The 21,067-nt window shown below is 34.4% G+C and overlaps 1 long non-coding RNA gene across 1 annotated transcript; it reads left to right on the top strand.

The window, feature by feature from the left end:
- Nucleotides 1-440: 440 nt before the first annotated feature.
- Nucleotides 441-20,810, top strand: LOC114755980 (uncharacterized). Its single transcript, XR_003741383.1, has 4 exons — nt 441-451; nt 2,586-2,588; nt 3,263-3,420; nt 20,797-20,810. It is a non-coding gene; the product is annotated as an uncharacterized LOC114755980 (long non-coding RNA).
- The last annotated feature ends 257 nt before the right edge of the window (nt 20,811-21,067 follow it).

The raw sequence follows: 21,067 nt of genomic DNA, 5'->3' as shown, positions 1-21,067 counted from the left end.
GAAAAATTAAAACTAAGTGGTTTCAAGTCTCACTGAAAACTCCTTAAGTTCTCTTTGAAGGAAAAATAATTTTAGGAACCAATTCTATGTTGAAAAGTACCATAATTGTACGAAATTCGACACTCTTCTAAAGGTTAAACACTATTTTCATATTTCAAACCCTAACTTTGAAAAATCACCATAAATCGTTACATATCCAAATGAAGTGTTATATACCCATGGATTTAAAGCTTATAGAGTGTAATTTAATCATACCAAATTTCAGAATCAGATACAAAGAGTAACTTATTCGAAATAGGTATCAAATCAGATGCTATAACCACCGCATACCTTGATCTTCTAAAGGTAATTTAATCTTGTTCCTTCTTCTTGGCCTTCACCCCTACGTTTTTCTCTCTAAATTTTGGTAGAGTTTTCCCTCTACAAATGGCTGTCAAAATGCTCTTCCAATGTGGGGTATTTATAACCAAAACTTTGGCTTTAATGAACCAAAATGCCCTTGGTGCCTAATAGGAAGAGTAAGGGCAATTTTAGAACTTCAAGTTGACTTTTACATCATCATTGCATCATCTTCTTGCATCATCCTTCTAGAAGATGTCAAGTGTCACAAATGTGGTGGAGGAGAAGGGAGATTAGATCCTAGCCACTGGATCAAACTTGTTCCCTAAGTTTCCTCTTAATTTACTTGGCCCACGTTTCTCCGACTTTCTTTATGGCCTTCCGAAGCTCAGAAAATTCTTCTGTCTACTCCATAAATTCCCTTTAATTCTAGAGAGTATTTATGAATTTTCTCAGGCCATAACACTTCCTGTAAACCTTGTTGCATAGGATTCATTTTGGCTGTGGGACTAATTTTATAAATTAGTACAACCTTTCAACCATTTAATCTTATTTTTACATACATTTTTGAGGTCTCTTGCTATTTTAAATAATTACCTCAAACGGTATATTTTTTACCGGCCATAACCTCATAGATTCCATTTAAGCCGCCTCAGGGGTATTTTTGTTTTTTTCTCTTAACAGAAAAGCCTTAGTTATTTCCTATTTTCTAGGATTTTTTTGGAATTCTTTGTATACTCTTCCATTTGTACCCCTGTTGGTCATAACTTTTTGAATTTACAGTTTAGTCCCTACTTGGACTTAACTTCATACAATCCTCTCTTTGAGGTTTCTAACTTAACCCTTAGCCTGTTTCTACTCTCTTTTCTCTTTTTGGGCCCTTAAGGCTTTACTGGAGCTCTAGCCTTGATTATAGTTGAACCCCTAAAAACTTTCACTTTGCAGTTTAGTCCCTAAAACTGCTTTGATTTCCTGTCTCATCTTTGGGACTTCTGCTCAAAAGGGGTTTGGTAGCCTATTCAATTCAGGCTATTTCTGGTACTTTTAGACCTAAAAGTTGAGATGTTACAATCTCTAAGTTCGAGTGTTGCGTGTTCATATTGAGGTATGGGTCCAAAAGGCGGCATCTTAAAGATCAAGAATTCTCACTATTTCTTAGATTCAATAATTCAATGGGATCTTTCATTTTTACATTCTTTCCATTAAGAGAATTTGAAGTATCCTACTTTGTAGTAAGAGCAAGAGCAAGTTCAGGATTAAGGGGGTGTTTGAAAAAACCAAACTATGGTTTGGAAAATAGCTTTTGGGAGAAAAATGATTTTTGAGAATAGATTTTGAAAGAATAAATTTTCTGAAAAAGTGATTCTGATAAAATGAGAGTGTTTGGATAGTTGTTGTCAGAAGTGCTTTTTTATATATGAAGAAATTACTAAAAAGGACATAGTTTAAATGATAATTACATAAAAGATATATTTCATAATTTATGTTCATTTGAAGTAATAAATATGTTAATAATATATATTTTTCCAACATAATAAATAAGACATAAATAATGTAAATAATAAATAATTATTATGTATATATATTTATAAAATAATTAAATATGCTTTGAGGAAAGTGATTTATTTTGCCAATGAACAAATATTATACAAGCCATTTATCAGATCCTCAAATGAAAACTATGGCATGATTATGGCATGTACAACACTGATCAGATCAACTCTAACAAATATTTGAACAATTGATGACCAAGTCCAGAATGGCTTTCCAGTCATCTTACCGTCATCACAGAGATCTTCTATGGAATTTTTACTGTTATAACCTGTTGGTCTAAAAGCTTCTTTGGCCAACATGATATTGTCCCCCTCTCCCAAGCTTTGCACTTTGTTTTCACTCTCATTTGCGACGTCGACGGTGGGGCTGGTAGAGGATGAAGCTAGAAGTAAACTTTGATTGATTTGTCTAAAGGCAGAGTTACCATTACTATGACATTTGGAGTTGGTAGGGACGTCGTACGGGAAGCTCAACGTGGATGCTGGCGACTCAAGGTCGTCGGTGGTGAGCACAATGGCATTCATGCTATGCATTCTGTGGGTGTTCTCTGTTGAGGGCTTCAACGTGGACGACCAAGAATTTTGCCATACTTTGAGCACGTCAAGGTAGGGAGGTGGTGATGGCCGAGGTGTGACATTGTTGAGGACGAGCCAAGTCAGTGAAGGCTGGGAAGAGGAGTAGGGGGAGTTGAGCTGGTTTTAGAGTTGCAGCTCCAAATACTCATTTACTTGCCGGGCTTCAGCTGCGTCGTTGACGGTGTCGTTTATGGGCTTAAGGGTGGTGGGGTTGATACCCATTCTAGTGAGCCTCTTCTTTTAAGGTGGGTGTGTTCCAGTAATTCTTGATGTCTGTTCTCTTTGGCAAGTGACGTGCTATCACCGACCATCTGTACATGCAAAATGGGAGAAGAGGCTTTTGCACTTTTTCACCATTAGGAGCCATTGACAGGAGTAATTATTACTCCAATGACCATTTTTCATTCTTCAGAAGCGACCCCATGTGCTTATTCGCAAACCATCGTTTACTTTGGCCAAAACCAAGGTTTTGCCGTAAACTATGGTTTTTAAAAAAAGTGGGTGTTTTGGCAATCAGCCTTCCCAAACTATGGTTTGGGGCCCTAAAACACTTCTGGAGCAATTGTCAAACACCCCTTAAGTGTTTTAGTTCAAAATGGGTGGGCAACAATCTCTCAAGTTAAATTGTACCTATTTCTACCTACACAAGCGTGATTTTTTGTATAAGAATTGATAGAAAACCATATTTTTAAATGGAACCTATTGTGTTGATGATGGGTAGGCATATACAACCTATTTGGATTTTTAATTATTTTATTCGTACGCACCAACTTGTTACGAAATCATATTGATAGCCTCTACTCGTGTCCTAGCTCGTATGAGAGCTAGATTTGCCTCAATTGTTTGTCTCTTGCCTTCAGCTTTACTCAAGTTAGCTTCTGCTATTTCAAGAGTTTGCTGAGCTTCTTGTGGATCAATATCACTACCCTTCTCCGCATCATTTACTAAAATAGTGATCTCATTATTGCCTTTATATATATGAATTAACAAGTTTAAGATTGTATTTACACTAGGGGTGTTCAAATTGTCCCGTCCCAATGGGTCCATCTCGGTCCTGATCACTTTGGGATGGGACGGGACAAAAAAATTTCTGAGACGGGACAAAAGACTGAGCGGGATGGGACGCAGGACGAGGTTGTCCTGTCCCGAGATATATAATTTTAAAAAAATTTACAAATATGACAGATATGCCCTAAATTTATTTTTCTAACACCATTTGGCCATTCCAGATTCTCCCTCTTGGCCTCTCGCAATTCTCTAGCCTGTCGATCACTGAGACTGAGTTCCTTCTCACCAGCTCCTTACCTCGTGACTTCTCCCCGCAGCGAGCTGTAGCAGGTCCAAATCTCGACTCCCAGCAGTGCTCAATCGTCGCCGTTCACATATTTAGTGGACTCCTAAGTTAATCTCCCCGCCTTACACGTTTGCTTGTATGTCTCCCCATGCCGTCATGAGAAGCTTAATCCTTCTTACGGCTTCGCTCTACTCGCTTGGGTCCTGTGTTTTGTGCTTTAGCTAAAAATTGGCATGGGGTGGTAGCTTCCAAGAACTATCATTGAACATGTTTCAAAAAAAAAAAAGGACCATATTAGGAAACTTATATTAAATGAAGAAATATCATCGCAGGGAATTTTTATAGATGGACTGCTTACGCTTCTAGTTTTTCCAGAGGCTTGTTATGCAGAAAAGTGGGCCAATTTGTTACAAATTAAAAAGTATTGTCAATTAAATCAAAGGCCCAAATTTTAAAATAATCATAGTTTTTGATTCACTTCTGTTAGGCCAAAAAAAAGAAAAAAAGAAATTTTAATCAATGACAGGCTCAATAAAAAATAGAAGGCCCAAAACAAATAGGCAAAAAAAAGAGAGGCACAGGACGGACACAGGACAAAAGTCCTATCCCGTCCCTGTTCACCTGGACAAGACAGGGATGGGCCTATCCCAGTCCCTTCCCATCCTGTGAACACTCCTAGTTTACGCCAAAATGGGTGGTTGGCTAGGTTTGGATGGGCAAAAATCGTCTCAAGCTAAATTGTATCTACTATGCAAGCAAGATTTTTCGTAAGATACAAAAAACCATACTTTTTAACCACAACAGGTTAGGTAACATGAGGACCCCTCTTATTATTCGTATCTATTTCCCATATGCTAATCCTATGTTGCTTATGCAATAAGAGGAAAAGGACAACAGCATGGTAGTTGGTTTATTACAACATCTCCAACCAGTTGGTTTATATATCAGCTGATGTTTCAACACTATTTTCCTTTTTCCCTCTAAAAGGACCACCAAAAAATCTCTCTTACTACATACCCATCAACCACCCCCTCTCACACAATGGATATGTTAATAAATTGCAAAGCGCATAAATGGACACCAAAAGATACTGCTGAAAATAAAATCCTCTCTTAAAGGAGGAACAAAATCATTTGGCAATATATTGAAGCATGATCCAATAGAAAATATTGGATCAGAGGTCAAGATCAACAAAATCAAGAAAAATTACGAACATAATAGAAAACAATGTATAGAACTAGTTTCGCTCCAACATAAAACACGAGTGTCTTTTCTCAATAGAAAAAGACGAATAAAGTTTTTATATACTAAGCATATTTTCTTTTCAATGAAAATCAAATTCATGAAAGAAACGGCAATAATATATTATATGAGGGGAAAAATTTGTTTGCCAGATGCATAGTGCCACTTTATTATATATGCCTTGTGCCATGAAATAGTATCACAAACTTCTTCCGCACACAAAAGCTCTAGATAAATAGCAAAAGCTCTCAGCCTTTTTCCACATAGCAAAGAAAGCATGGCAAGCTCTCAAGCATCCTCAAGCTCTAAAAGACAATTCATAGAACCAGTTCCCAATTACATACCACAGAGATCTAAGAAAACAATCATATTGACATCATTACAAGCCAACAATAGAAATGAAACTAAGAAGTTAATCCTCTAAGACTGGATTAAACCGAGACAGACAATAACCCATAAAATGAAACTATATTTTGAGAAACTATTGGGATAAGAGCACGCAAGAAGCACAGAAGAAGAAAAGAGAAACATATGTGACTTGTTCGGAGATTCTTCTCTATGTCTGGATTCCTCTCTTTGCACTTTTCAACCTCCCTCTGCCTCTTTGCTCTCTCTTTAGTTCCTTATTCTATCATTGTGATGTCCCTATATACGTTACAGGTCTTGATATCAAATATTTTTCACATGATATACATATTTTCTTTTGAACAAAAATCAAACTCTGTTTGCAAGATGGATAATTCTCACCTATTCCTATAAGCTTTCATTTTCGAGATGGATCCAGATTCCCTAAACTTTTAAGCCTTTGTGCCTGAAATTATAATGTCATAAAATCAATGAACCATCGCAGATTTCAGCACAAAAAGCTAATTTGTAATCCTAATAATAGAAAAATCCATTTCATGTTCCTCATATAATAATAAAGCACGCAAGAGATTCTACATTAACAGAACAACTGTCACCAAAAATAATTGCACGCAAGAAGCACAGAGGAGAAATAGAACAGTTATAATTCTCATGGCAATAAGAAATTTGATGCCAAAAAAGCAAGAATGGCAATTTCTCATCAAGCTTGAAACCGATGTGCATAAAGCAAACAATCGTATTGACTAAAAAGTTCATTGTTAAATGCCAAGCGAAACAAAACTAAGCAGCTTCAAAGGTGAATCTTAATCCTTTAAGACTAAAAAACCAAAAGCCGAAGAAACAAACTGAGATGGACAATGACCCAGAAAATGAGGATATAAAATTCGAACTATATTTTCTGAGAAACTATTGGATATGACCAAGCAACCCAGTAAGGAATTGATTTTGCACGCAAAAAGCACAGAAGAAGAAAAAGAAACGTCCGTGACTCACAATTCATAGCTTTTGCTCTATGTGTCTCCTGTCTTTGAGCTCTTCAATTTCCCCTTACCATCAATCTGACAGTAACAAGCAATTTGATGTCCCTTTGTTTAGGCTATTTATGATAGAGAAAAACGAGCAAATGGAGATTGAAAACATACCTTTCGGATTTCTAGTTCAAATGAACTTCCTTGCCGTAACGGCCAGAAAAGAGAAGGCGGTATACAAGTTTCCTTGGTTTACAAAGCTTTCTTTTAATGGAACGAGGCATTATCCGAACTCGAGATCGAGAAAAGGCTCAACATCGTTTTCTATTTCAGGGCTTTTGGTACATTAGAATTACAGCACTGGAAGATTTTAAAAGGCAATGTTCCTACGCTCCTCCGCACCTCTGTGTTTCAAGCATCAAAATTGACAACGGCTACTTGCGATTACTAGTTCTGTTCAGCTGATGACCCCATGCCACGTGTTTCACTTTCATAGGTACATTCCAAACGATTACTTGCCTAAATTTAATTTTATTTAGGAAGATTTTTGTCTAAAATTAATATCAGAACATTTTCTAGAATCCAATGCACTAATGGTCTAATTATTTACTTTTGTGTTACTTATTGTTAGAGGGAGAATTTTTTTTATTTTATTTATATAAATCATATTATTAAATTTTTATATGAATATAAAAATAAATTTTCTTTAAAAATGTGTATATATATTAAAATAGATTCAATTACGTTGAAATTTTTTCTTAATTTCAATAAAATGAAAGTCACTTATAAATATAAAAATATTTATAAAAAATTTTAAAATCACAAAATGAAAGGCAATACTCCCTCGTATCCATATAGCATAGGGGTGTTCAACCTTGTACCCATCTCGGTAGACCTGTACATGTCTCAGTCTTTTCGGGACGGGATGTACCCATCCCGAAATGGACCGGGACAGGATAGTACCAAGACCAGGACACAAAGGAGCAAGGACGGGACAAGACTCGGGATGACCCTCGCGGGACATCCCGTCCTGTTTCATCCCGATCCCAACCCCTTTTGTTTAAAAACATTTTTTCATTATTTTCTTTGTTTACACCCTTTAATTTTAATTATTTTGAAACTAATGTGTGTGCATATTAAATTTGAGCTAGAATTTAGTTTATGGGTTGGGTTTTTCTTTGCTTTGAGAAAATTTTTATTTTTCATTTTAAAAAGCTTAAGTAAGAGTTATCATAGACTATGTTTTTACATTTTGACTAAATTTTAAATAAGTCTTCACTTAATGTTGGTATCATTGCATACTAAGTTTTTATAGATGTTTTGGTCTTCTTCTTTTTTAATCAATTTGCTTTTTAGGTTTATGGATTAATTTAGATTGTTATATACAATGATTTTTGTCATTGTTTTTTAAAGATTAATATGTTTGAATAAATTTTGCAAGCTCATCCATTTAAATTTAAAGGATATTTATTGTACGCTAAATTTATTTATATACTAGTAGTTCATTTTATGTTGTTTATTTATATTTACTTCAAGTTTATTGTTTATTGTTCCCCCATTTAAATGATTTACATTTGTGTCAAGCTTATTTTATATTGCTCATTTGTGAAAAAATTATAGTTGTGAACAAATTTGCTTTAGTTTTCAGGTTCTATTTTTTAAGCATAAGTTGTGATTCAGCCTTCTTTTTAACTAAATTATAACTAGACCTTTTTTTAAAAAAAAAAAAAGTGGTTGACTGGAACATCCTGGTCCTGTCCCTGTCCCGATCAGAATCGAGATAAAACCAGGATGGGACAGGATGCGGGATGCAAATGGTGTCCCACCCCATTTTTCTGGACGAGACGTGGATGTCCTGATCCCATCCCATCCCGTAAGCACCTCTATAGCATATCGAATTAAGAATATAGTGCAAAAGAAATAAATTTGTTCAAAATTTATTTCTTAAAAATATTCATATCAATTATTTCACATAGTGGTTGTGAGGGAATCATGCTGGGAAATAACACATTAAATTTTTTAATTTACATCTTATAACTAATTATATTCTACAATTAGATTCAAATAATCAGAAAATATCTACTAATTCTAAATCCAACCTGAAAAATAATTATATTAGATTCTACAGTCATTCGATGGGTTTAGAATTGGAGTTCAGGCGACCGGTTTCCTCTAATTTGAAAAAAATAAGCCATTAACTCTGTTTAATTTTGAGATGTCCGTCTTTCAAAAAATTGTAATGTCGGGACTAAGAAATATCTGCAAATCGGCTCTTGTTTTACTCAACCATGTCCCAGGTCATTATTAGTGTGATCGTCTCTGATTCGACGAGGAGTTGCCTCTGATCTTGCCTGCCCTTGGGGTTCAAAGCGATTTGATTTGGTTGGTGGATGTGACTCAGTTTTTGGGTTCCATATGAATGAAATTGAAGGGCTCAACATTGTGCCTCTGATTACCACAAGTCTCAATTCACACTCTAATTGTAGATTGCATTTCATAGTTAGGGTTCTTAGGAGAGTTCCACTTTCTACTTAATTTCCGCACAGAAGGATCGATCTCAAGTAATAGGCCAATGAATCATATTGGAAAATCATATTTGTTCATCGCCGGCAAAAATAAACTAAAACTTTCTATCTGGGTCATCATGCTAGGATTCCTTCCTTGGTGAATGTCGGTGTTGTTTGACATTTAAATCTATAAGATCTTCACATTTCTAAATTTGTCAATGTCCACAAAGTTTTGGCCTTGGTTTCTGGAAGTGATTCTACGATTCTGTTCACCTGCTCCTATCTCTTTTTATTTTTTCTAGCATTTAACACATACATATGTGATATTTAACACCTATTTTGGTAATTGTTTTTGACATTTTGTCAAGGTGCTTTTACTTACTTGCCTTGGATTCTATTGAAACTAAGCACTTCTTCTTGCTCATTCATAGAGAAGTTCCAGGTTTTGTTGAGAGGACAGATCCTCTTATCAAGGTATTTTTTTTTCTTCTCCTTCTCACATCCATTTTTGATCTGTTCATAGGAATAAATTTTGGTTGTTTACTTCATAGCCACTCTTCTTGATGTCTAAGTGACGTGCAAATGAATGGTTCTAGTTTGCTTATTAGTATTTTTTTTCAAAGTTCTACTGGATCAAACCTAAAAGTCTGCAAAACCTGGAAAACCCTTGCTATAAGATATCAATGTGCAAGTGTGAGATATTCCACAAGTGTAAGACTCTGTGTTTGATAGCTTGACCATAGTGATGTTAATTGTGGTTACATCTATCTTTGTTCCATTTCTTATATATGTTATTTATCCGTTCTTACTTTTTTTATGCCAATGTTGGTGACTAGAGATACTTCAATTATCCTGGGATAGGAAGGAGTAGGTCTTGCTTCATATTTGTTAGTTCAATTTTGGTTAGGGTAATTTTGGATTAGTTCCTAGGATTTTTAGGTCATTTTACTCTTTCAAAAAGTGGATTTTACCCATTGTTTGCCTGTACTAGTGGCCCAAAAAATTCTTGGATTTATTGCCCCAAAAAATTCTAGTATTCGCTTTTTTATTCATGCAGTTACTATGGTAACAACTAGCATTTTCATTATAGTAACCCGTTATTTGGGACACCCACTTGTGCTTTGATTGTTATTACTTCTGTAGGAGCTACGTGTGGCTTGCGGCAACCACTAGAATATTACAAAATGATCTAAATAAGGTCATATCTTATTCAACTTACCCTTAAAAAAATTGACTACACATTATTCACAGCATCTCCAACTATTCAATTTAGCTTCTTTCAAAGCATTATTATTCGTAAGTGCAGGTTTGATTTAGGGTTGGTGATTCATGCCATGTCAAATGAGCAAGCTATGTTCAATTGGAGGAGTTCCTTCACTGCTTGATAGTTGATGGAAGGCACACTTTTATAGAGTCAGGTGGAGGATTATCTTATCTTCCTTACTGAATTGGTGTGCTCTACTATGACAATGTGGGCATCATATTCCTTGTTTGGAAGTTTATGCACTAGAAATTCCTAATATACCTACTAGAAATTAGCATGTTTATTATCCAATGTTGTCTCAAAATGCCCAAGATTTATTATCCATGCATGTTTTCTTATTACTTACTTATGACATGTCTAATACCTCTTGAGTTATTTTCTTATCAGTATTCCGTACTCACGAGTTATGCAAATAACTTGTATTCTATGCTTAGTATGAAAACAAAAATAATTATTGAATCAAAATTGTAGTCCTGCTCATTATCATGGACTATTTATGTTAAGGTACTTTTTGAGTCAAAGACAACCATTACTAAACCAATACTAAACCATCACTAACAGTCAAATTCTTTGACATAAAGTTAAGATCATAAAGCGTCAATTTGAACTTTGAATTTTCAATTTAGTAGTGATTACTTACCTGTTTGCCTAACAAACCCAAATGTTGATGTACTTTCAATTTAGCCAATTGGGAATCGCTACTAGCAGTCAAATTCTTAGTAGTAGCAGTTTGAAATTAACGGGAAAATTCTTTACTAAGTTGAAATTTGGTATGACAACCCAAATGTTGAGTTTTAAAACATGTTTGTACCACAACCATGGAAGTGGGATATAAACTTAGTTGAAATGAAATATACATTAATATAACAATGTGAAGGTACTAAAATACCCTCAGACCAAAACAACAACTAATGATTTGATGAAAAAGAAACAAACTACAATATTCTAGTCATTAAAAAAGGAAATTGATGAAAATTATAGAATTGAAGTACTGAAGATTAACTCCCAAAATTACAACAATGTAAGCGGCAACATTACAAGCTAAGTCACCATTTGAAGAACAAAAAAATGGAGAACCGAAATAGAAAGTGGAATTGGGAAGATGACATCTATATTGGTGAGTACAAAACCATGAAGATGAGATCTATTGGTGACCATGAAGATGAGACCTATTGGTGTTAGCTAAAACAAACCAAGCTAACATAGTCTGATATCCAAAGCTTGAAGGTAAGGCCACTCATTCATCAACAAATCATATTAGGACTCTTATCTTTGAATACCAATACTAAGATAACTAAAAAAGTCATTACTAAACATGCCTTAATGGATCGTAGTCTGATTCTATTTCTGATGCACAGGATCCTCTTAGAGAGGCAAGTGTAGAGCATACTCAGAATCTCTAATGACAAAAGAAATGTATTATAAATGAGGCTTTCAGAAGAAGAGAGAAGAAAATTAGAGAGAACTCATGAGGAAAACACACTAGTATATACAAAAAAGTTGTTACAACTGCCTTTGCCTCTGCCTAACTATGGGCAGAAGGGGGTTTATATAGAGACCCTAGGATCATAACATAACATAACTTAATAGTAAAGACTCTAGAAACCATTATTTCGACATGACATAAAAGGCAAAGAGGCCTTTTAATAATTACAACAAGACAAAACTACTTTAATTATTACAACAAGACGAACTACTTTAATAAAGATAAAGTTAAAGTAGACATAAAGGAGGTTCCTATATGATTATAGTCTACCATAAACTTTTGCAGATGGGTTCATGGCTTTGGAGACAGGATCATGACACCTTCTGGGTCAGAGTCATTAGAATCACAGTGTCTTCTTGTGCAGTAAATTCTTCAAGTTTTGCAAGTAGAGTCTCATTATCATCATTCATCAGCTTGGTTAGGATCTTAGGATTCTCCTACAAGAAATAGAAGTTATCAGAATCATCAAACTCGGTTGAGGGAAATGGAGTTCTTGGGTTGCTTCTGTTGAAGGAGGAACTTGTGACATATTCAGTAGAGGTGGAAGTCTGACAGCATTCATGATGAAATTTCTATAAAATTCTTCAAGATTTGAACAGCTAGCCTGTAGTAAACTAGGAGAACTTGGAGGGAAAGGCCCAAGAGAAAGACATAAGTGTCTTCTCCCGTGTCTGGTTCATTAAGTTCAGTTAATGGCTTTCCAATTTTCTCGATTAATAATCTTTCATCTTTTGGCCATAAAGGAGTAGTGATCAAGAAAATCAGATGGTTGTCTGTGTAAAGCTTTTCTATCAGCATCTCTACCATAAGGTCTGTAAAAAGTAAACAAACAGAAAAATTTCTTTTATTTAGAGGATAATGCCTTTTAGAAGATTATCAAGGATGTTCCAAAGTCTCCCTCTCTAGTAGGAAAGAGGAGCGATCATCTCAAAAAGCATCTGGGTTATGGCACAAGTGTGATTGGTTGAGATAGACCAAATATACCATAAAAAGTTCTTCTGGTATGGGTCCTTTGATGATGGGTATGGTAAGGTATGGAGTGTCAGCATCAAAGTGCTAAGGATATAGATGGATTCCAGTTCACAGAAGATAGAGACTGAACATAGTGCTTCTAGTGAGGTTTTAGACATCTGTAGGAGTTTTAGGATAGGATCCAAGAGTGGTGGCTCTCATTATGTGAGGCATTTCTGGTTCAAAGATGGTTAGAATGAAAAAAGGTTAGTGTGTGGAGAGAGTGACAAGACCTTTGGAGGTTGAGAAGCTTTCTGAGGTCTTGAGAAAAAATCTGCAATGGTGTTCTGGTGGTCTTAAGGGGGCTCTCATTATGAGAGACTGAACATAGTGCTTCTAGTGAGGTTTTAGACATCTGTAGGAGTTTTAGGACAGGATCCAAGAGTGGTGGCTCTCATTATGTGAGGCATTTCTGGTTCAGAGATGGTTAGAATAAAAAGGGGTTGGTATGTGGAGAGTGATAAGAGCTTTGGAGGTTGAGAAGCTTTCTGAGGTCTTGAGAGAAAATCTGCAAAGGTGTTCTGGTGACCTTTCAGGTGATGGACAGTGAATTTATAGCGAGAAACTCCTAAGCTTCTCAACCTCCAAAGCTCTCGTCACTCTCCACACGCCAACCTTGTTTCATTCCATCTTTGAACCAGAAATGCCTCACATAATTAGAGTCACCATTTTTCCTCCTGGATCCTGTCCTGAAACTCCTATAGATGTCCAAAAAATCCTTGCTAGAAGCACTATGTTCTACTGGCTCCACCTTTTCCTCATGAACACTGGAATCCATCCATATCCTTAGCACTTTAATACTGACACTCCATACCTCACCATACCCATCATAAAAGGACTCATACTAGAAAAACTTTTATGGTATATTTGGTCTATCTCAGCCAATTACACTTGTGCCATAGCTTTTTCAGCCTTACCCATCTACAACCATCTGAATATGATTTAAGAAACCAAAACTCTTCTCTTACCACCCTTTTTTGAGATGATCGCTCCTCTTCCCTATTAGAGATGAAGACTTTAGAAAATCCTTGATGATTATAATATCTAGAAGGCATTATCCTCTAAACAAAAGAAATTTTTTTTGTTTATTTACTTTTTACAGATGTTATGGATAGAAAGCTCTCTACACATACAACTATCTGATTCTCCAAATCACTACTCCCTATGGCCAAAAGATGAAAGGTTATTTAATAGAGAAAATTGGAAAGACATTAACTAAACTTAATTAACCAGACACAGGATAAGACACTTCATGTCTCTTTTAGACAACCTCCAAGTTCTCCTTGTACACCATAGGCCAGCTATTTAAATCTTGAAGAATTTCAGAGAAATTTCATCATGAATGCTCTCAGACAAATATGTCACAAGTTCTTCCTCCAACAGAACAACCCAAGAGCCTTACCAAGGAGACTTAACAAATCCAACTCACTCAACCTGAAGGACTCTATTTTCCTCAGCCAAGTCTTCATTCATAACATCTATTTCTTGCAGGAGAACCCCAAGATCCTACTGCAGAAGAAAAAAACCACAAAATTCGATCCAATTTATTGTAATCGATTAGTTAACATGTTGGTTAACCGTATTCTGAAACATAGAAAAAAATCATTGGCTTATCAAATTATCTATCGAGCCATGAAAAAGATTCAACAAAAGACAGAAACAAATCCACTAACCAAGCTTATGATAATGAGACTTTGCTCGCAAATCGAAGAATTCTACTACACAAGAAGACACTGTGATTCGGATGACTCTAACCCATATGGTGTCATAAACCCGTCTCCAAGCCATGAACCCATCTGCAAAAGTTTACGATAGACATAACCATCTAGGAATCTCCTTTATGTCACTCAAAAGATAGAGGGACCTACGAGGAATCTACTTTATATCACCCATCTACTTTAACTTTATCTTTATCAAAGTAGTTCATCTTGTAATAATTAAAATAGTTTGTCTTGATGTAATCATTAAAGTCATCTTTGCCTTTATGTCATGTTGAAATAATGGTGTCTAGAATCTTTACCATTAGGTTCTGTCATGTTATGGTCTTAGGGTTTCTATATAAAGCCCCCCTTGGCCCATAGTTAGGGTAGAGGCAGTTGTAACAACTTCCTTGTATAATACTAGTGTGCTTTTCTCATGAGTGCTCTTCTTCTAAAAGCCTCACTTATAAATGTCTCTCTAAGAGGATCAAGGCGTGTTTAGTGATGACTTTTCCAGTTATCCTAATACTGGTATTCAAAGCTCATTGATGAGTTGAGAATGAGTGGCCTTACCTGGACTAAAGCTTTGGATATCAGACTATGTTAGCTTGGTTCGTTTTAGCTAACACCCCCGAAGTAAAGCAGATCTTACGCTAGCAGGAGAGAACTATCCATCTTGCAAACACATTTTTTCTCATATTTGGTAAATGTTATTGCCATATCTCTTTCATGGGTTTTATTAAACAGTAAAAAGTATTTGACATTAAAACTCTTTGATAGGGAGGTTAGTTAAACATACAGACCAAATATTTAGAAGAACTAGTCGGGAAATAGGAAATTCTTATTGAAATTCTTATTGATAGCTTTGCTCTTTGATGATACTACTTTGATGAATACATAACCCCTTTTTTTTTTTTTTTACAAAATATAGTTTCTTTTCAAAATTATTAGTTAGAAGAAGTGGTCAATTATCTTTGCTTCTTTTTTATGTTATCAGTGATTCTTTGGAGTGTTGGCAACATCTTTGAACACCTTTCTAGGTTGTGTTGCAACTTTTATATTATGCATTCATATTAATAGTTGGCTTCTCATAATCTTTTTTTTTGTTTTTTTCTTGGTTTTCGCAATAATTGACCACTTTAGGCGTTTAAGGAACTTAACTTTTTTTTCTCTTTTCTATCATGGATAAAGAATTAACCACTCCACTCAAATAAGCTTATAATGTAAGATGTACTAAATAATAAGGTCTGAGTTAGACGATGAATAGTTAGTGCCCTTGGTGAAGAAGATGGTCTTTGCTAAGTAGAAGAAAGGCATGGAATTAGACGTACATATATCTAAGCTAGCCTATACTCTGTTGACATTGGCCTATCTATAACGTCTGGGACTCTCTCGTAGAATCTTCTTAAAACCTCTAAGACTTTGGATGTTTAAGAAACTTAACCTTTTTTTCTTTTCTATCGTGGATAAAGAATTGGTGAATATTTTAGTGTCATTGGTGAAAAAGATGGTCTTTGCTCATTTTTTTAAGTAGAAGAAAGGCATGGATTTAGATGATGTACATATCTCTAAGCCAGCCTATATTATGTTGCCTATATTGTGTTGACATTATTAGCCTATCCATGGGAGTTAGTCCTAGAGTCTCTTCAAAATCTTTGAGACTTAGTCTAGATTTACAGGTTTTACCATGTCAAGGTGATCAAACGGCTCTCCTAACCTTGCTCAGAACCACCTGAGGATTTCAACCTCTAGACCTAAGGTTCATCAGTCATCGAGAGATTATCTCATAGGAACATGATCAAAAAGAAAGAAAGTTTATAAAAAACTTATAAAAAACATATTTCATTCATAAGAAGTGAATATAAACACTCGATGCCCTCTGAAAATATTATAAGCTTGTTTATATAGACTTACTGACTCATTACAAGACAAACTCGAATAATTACAATCCATCTACTTTCAGTAAGCATGCTTGTACGAAAGGTAGATTCTTAATGGATAAGGCTCAAAGGTATTGTGTCATCCATGTAGCCGACCCCACCTAGTGGGATAAGGCTTTGTTGTTGTTGTTGTTTGTAAAAGTAGATTCTTAATGGATGATAAGCATTCTCTTTACTTAAAGATAGACTCTTGACTTAGTGATATGTTGGGGTCCTCATTAGAATCATTGCCAAAATTGGTGTCTTATTCAAAATATCACTAAGTTATGAGCCTATCTTTAAGTAAAAGAAAAGGCTTATTCATTAGGAATCTACTATGAGTACAAACGTGCTTATTTTTGTTGAGTACCTTTACTTTATGCCAAGCATCTTTTTATTCATGTGCCTCTACTTTTATAAAGTAATTATTATTCAAATTTGTCTTGTAAGCAGGTATCTGGTATTTTAAGGGACCATCGAGTGTTGTATTCACTTCATATAAATTCATATGTTTTCTATAAGTTCTTTCTAAACTTTCTTTCTAAAAAGCTTGTAAGCAAGCATCTGGTATTTTGAGGGGCCATCGAGTCTTGTATTCACTTCATAGGATTCATATGTTTTCTATCTGCCCATAGATTCAAGTATACTCTATACACTTGCCTCATATGAGAATCTCATGCATCAAAAAGAATCTCTGGATGACTAATGAACTTTATAGGAGTTTTATAAGCTAAGGTTCTAAGGGGGTCTGAGTAAGATTAGGAGAGCCATTTGACTTACCTTGATATGGTAAAACTTGTAAACTTCTAGACTAAGTCTCAAAGGTTTTAAGGAACTTACCTGTACGGATAGGGTTTAGAGATGGATGATATCTAAATCATCTAAATCCATGCCCTTCTTTTACTTAAAAAATAAGCAAAGACTATCTTCTTTACCAAGGACACTTAAGGCATTGATCCACTATTTACCATCTGACTCAGACCATATTATTAGTAAGGATCTCTTACATTATAAGCTTTTTGAATGGAGGTCAATTCTTCATATCTAAATTATCCATGATAGAAAAGAAAAAAAGGCTATGTTCTTTAAATACTTGGAGGGGTCAATTTTTTTTTTTTTTGATGCACCGGAAAGCAAACCTGGAGGGGTCAGTTATTGTGAAGACAAAGAAAAAGCAAAACAAGATTATATAAGGAGCTAACTATCAATACGAATGTACTCTTAAAATCTACAGAAAGACAACTGAGAAAGATTTCCTAATAATAGTTATAGACATAATAAAGACGAACCAACACTCGAAAGAATCACTGACAACATTATGTTGTAAAAATAAAAATAAAAAAGATTCCTACTAATAATTCTGAAAAGAATATATTTTGTAAAATGAAACGCGAGTTACGTTACTAGAGTTGGGGATGCTCGACTCTATAAAGCATTGCAAATCTCAAAATAGTATCATCAAAGAGCAGAGCTATCCATGAGAATTTCAATAAAAATTCCCTATTTCCTGACTAGTGTTCTCTACTTTATTCTCCAATTCTATCATTTATGATTATCAACAATGTTTGGATAACAACAATATAAGTTCTATCATTCAAGATTATCAACAATATTTGAAAGCATCAATATAAAATATGTATGTTTTAACTAACCTTTCTATCAAAGGGTTTAACGTCAAATATTATTTTACCGTTGAATAAAAATTAAACTCATGAAAGAAATATGGCAACAACATTTTACCAAGTATGAGAGAAGAAAAAAAAAATCTGTTTGCAAAATGGATAGTTCTCACCTGCTTCATAAGCTTTTTTCACTTTCGAGACCGATCACATTCCCTAAATGGACTTGATCCCACTTACCTTTGTGCCTGAAATTATAATGCCATAAAATCAATGAATGAATCATCGCAGATTTCAGCACAGAAAGCTAATTTGTAATCCTAATAAGAGAAATCCATTTTACGTTCATCACATAAGTATTCATTGAGTAGTAGATAAATTGCAAAGGAGCGCCAGCAGAACAACAACAATCACCAAGATAAGATCGTACAAGAAGCACAGAAGATAAAGAGAACAACTATCATTGTCATGGCGACAAGAAATTTGATGCCAAAAACAGAGTCTAAACAAATAAACAAAGCAAGAATGGCAAGCTCTCTTTGCATCCCTCAATCCTGAAATCGATGTGCATAAGCTAAAAGAAGAGATTCTACAATAACAAAACCAGTGCCCAAGACATTAACATACCGCTTAGATCTAAGCAAACAATCATATTGACATCATTACAACCGAAGAAATTAGAGGATTTGCAATTTATGAGAAAGAGTTGAATGTCAAATGCCAAAAACAATAGAAACGAAAACAAGCAGCTTCAATCGGTGAATCTTAATCCTCTAAGACTAAATAAACAAACCCAAAGAAATTCATCCAGAGGCAACAAACCGAGGTAGACAATAACCCAAAAGATGAAGATATATAATGAGAACTATATTCTAAGAAATTATTGGGTAGTGCCAAGCAACCCAGCAAAGTGTATATTGATTTAGCACAGTGGGATAAGAGCGAGCAAGAAGCACAGAAGAAGAAAGAGAAGCGTACGTGACGCACACTTGGGAGCTTCTTCTCTGTGTTTGGGCTTCCTCTCTTTGCGCTTTTCAATCTCCCTCTGCCTCTCTGCTCTCTCTGTTCCTCATATTATTCTGATGGTAACGAGCAATTTGATGTCTCTTTGTTTGGGCCATTATAAAAGAGAAAATCGAGCAAAGAGGGGATTGAGAACATACGTTTTAGATTTCTATTTCAGATGAACTTCCTCACTGTAATTGACCTAAAAGAAGGCGATGAATGGGTCTCGATGGATTGCAAGGCTTTCTGGCAATGGAACGAGGCGTGATCTGAACTCGAAGAAGAGAAACAAGGAGACGCACTGAAGAGTAAGAAGGCTCAACGTCGTTTTCTTTTGCAGATTTTTGTTACGTTAGAATTGCAACATCGGAAGATTTTAAAAACAATGTTCCTACGCTCCTCCGCACCGGTGTTTCAAGCATCAAAATTGCCAACGGCTACTTTCAATTGTAAGTTCGGTTCAGTTCAGAAAACGTTGGTGACCCAATGTCGAACACGTGTTTCGCTTTTTTATGGGCATATGACAACGGCTACTTGCCTAAAGTTAATTTTACTTGGGTGGTTTTTGTCATTTCCTTTAATGCCTTACAATTAATATCAAAATATTAATTAGTTACTCCTTTCATCCTATTTGACAACAAAAAAATATATATAATAAATAAAGATAAACTTAATGAAATTTAAAGTTTTTCTTAATTTTAAGTTTTAAAATTCATTCAACACCTTAAAATATTTTTTTAGTGTATTTAATATCCCAAAACATTTGGTACTCCTCTAGTCTTATTTATAGGGTAGAGAGAGAAGACATTTTTTGGTCCTATTTATAGGGTATTGAGAGAAATTTTTTGTGTAGAAGTACAATTTTACCCCTAATTTATTATTATATTGACTTTATTTACATAAAATATAATGTATGTTAAATAGGGATAAAGTTAAAAAGTTATTAAATTTTAAATAAGAATTAATCAAATTTAAGATTTTTCTTAGTTTATGTGAAACATACTGAAAATACCTTATAAATAGGATAAGAAGAGTATTGTAGCACTCTAAATTAGATTTGGATGTGTATGGCATCTTAAAATAATAGGCGCAAAACCACAATAAAAAATAATTCAAAGTATAGGATACACTTGGAAAAAATATTTCAGTATATTGAATGCACATTTAACCTAATTTCAATGAAACAAAAGGGTCTAGTTGGAATAAGGAAAATAGACAAGAAGGGAGTGTGAATCTTAATGAATTCGATTTAAAAAATTGAGAAAATATGGTTACAAACTCTTAATTAATTTTTCTTATTTTTTGTTTTACATTTTTTTCTTAAAATTTTATAAATTATGATCACACTTTTCTAATCTTTTTAAAATTGAACTTATTAAAAAATTTTCTCTCCTCCATTTTCCTCACAAATAAAAAATCATTATATATCAACATTTTAAGATCACAAAATTATGCAACAGAACAACACTCCCTTGCATCAGTTTGTTAAGCAAATTAATGAATAATTAAATCATAAGGAATTAATAATACAGTGTGAAAAGAAATAAATGTGTTTAAATTTATTTTTTTAGAAATATTCATATTAATTATCTCACATAATGGTTGTATCAATGGGAATAGTGCTGACCTAATTAATGAGCATAAACCCGCATATTTTCAATTAATATAAAAAAAAAGAAATTAGTAGTCATCTGGTTCTTAATATATGACCTAATTGTTGAATTGAATTTAGTCCTAAATATAAGATTTATTTCTCATATTTATCAATTTTTCTTAAATCACCCTTATGGATACTCTCTCAACCTTAATCAAGTAAAAAAAAAAAGGAAGAATATTAAAAAAATGATTATGGTATTTTAGGAAAAGCTTGTTATATTTTTTTTATAATTAACTAACTTACCTAATTTTTTAATCTAATGAAATGAGTTAAATAGGTCTTACATTAAGGATCGGAGGAGCACGTGTTAGACATTTTGTATAATCTCGCACATTAAACTCTAAAAAATGAAAATAAATCAATTGAAATAAAAAAGATTAACAAAAACCCCTACTGGCGTCCATTTGTGATTTTGTGAAGCCAAACAATATCAACCATCACTTTCATGGTAAGAATCACTTCATACAATAACACCCCACAACTCTCGCCATAGAGAAGATGGCTACAAGGAAGTGGTATGGTTCCTTCCGAAGGGAAAGTTTAAATTTTGTAATTCCTTTT

This window comes from Neltuma alba, unplaced genomic scaffold, assembly GCF_004799145.2.
Source record: "Neltuma alba isolate B1F8T4 unplaced genomic scaffold, ASM479914v2 tig00010367_pilon, whole genome shotgun sequence".
NCBI lineage: Eukaryota > Viridiplantae > Streptophyta > Magnoliopsida > Fabales > Fabaceae > Neltuma > Neltuma alba.
Note: the sequence above shows the minus strand (reverse complement) of the source record. Positions and strands in the feature narration are given on the sequence as shown.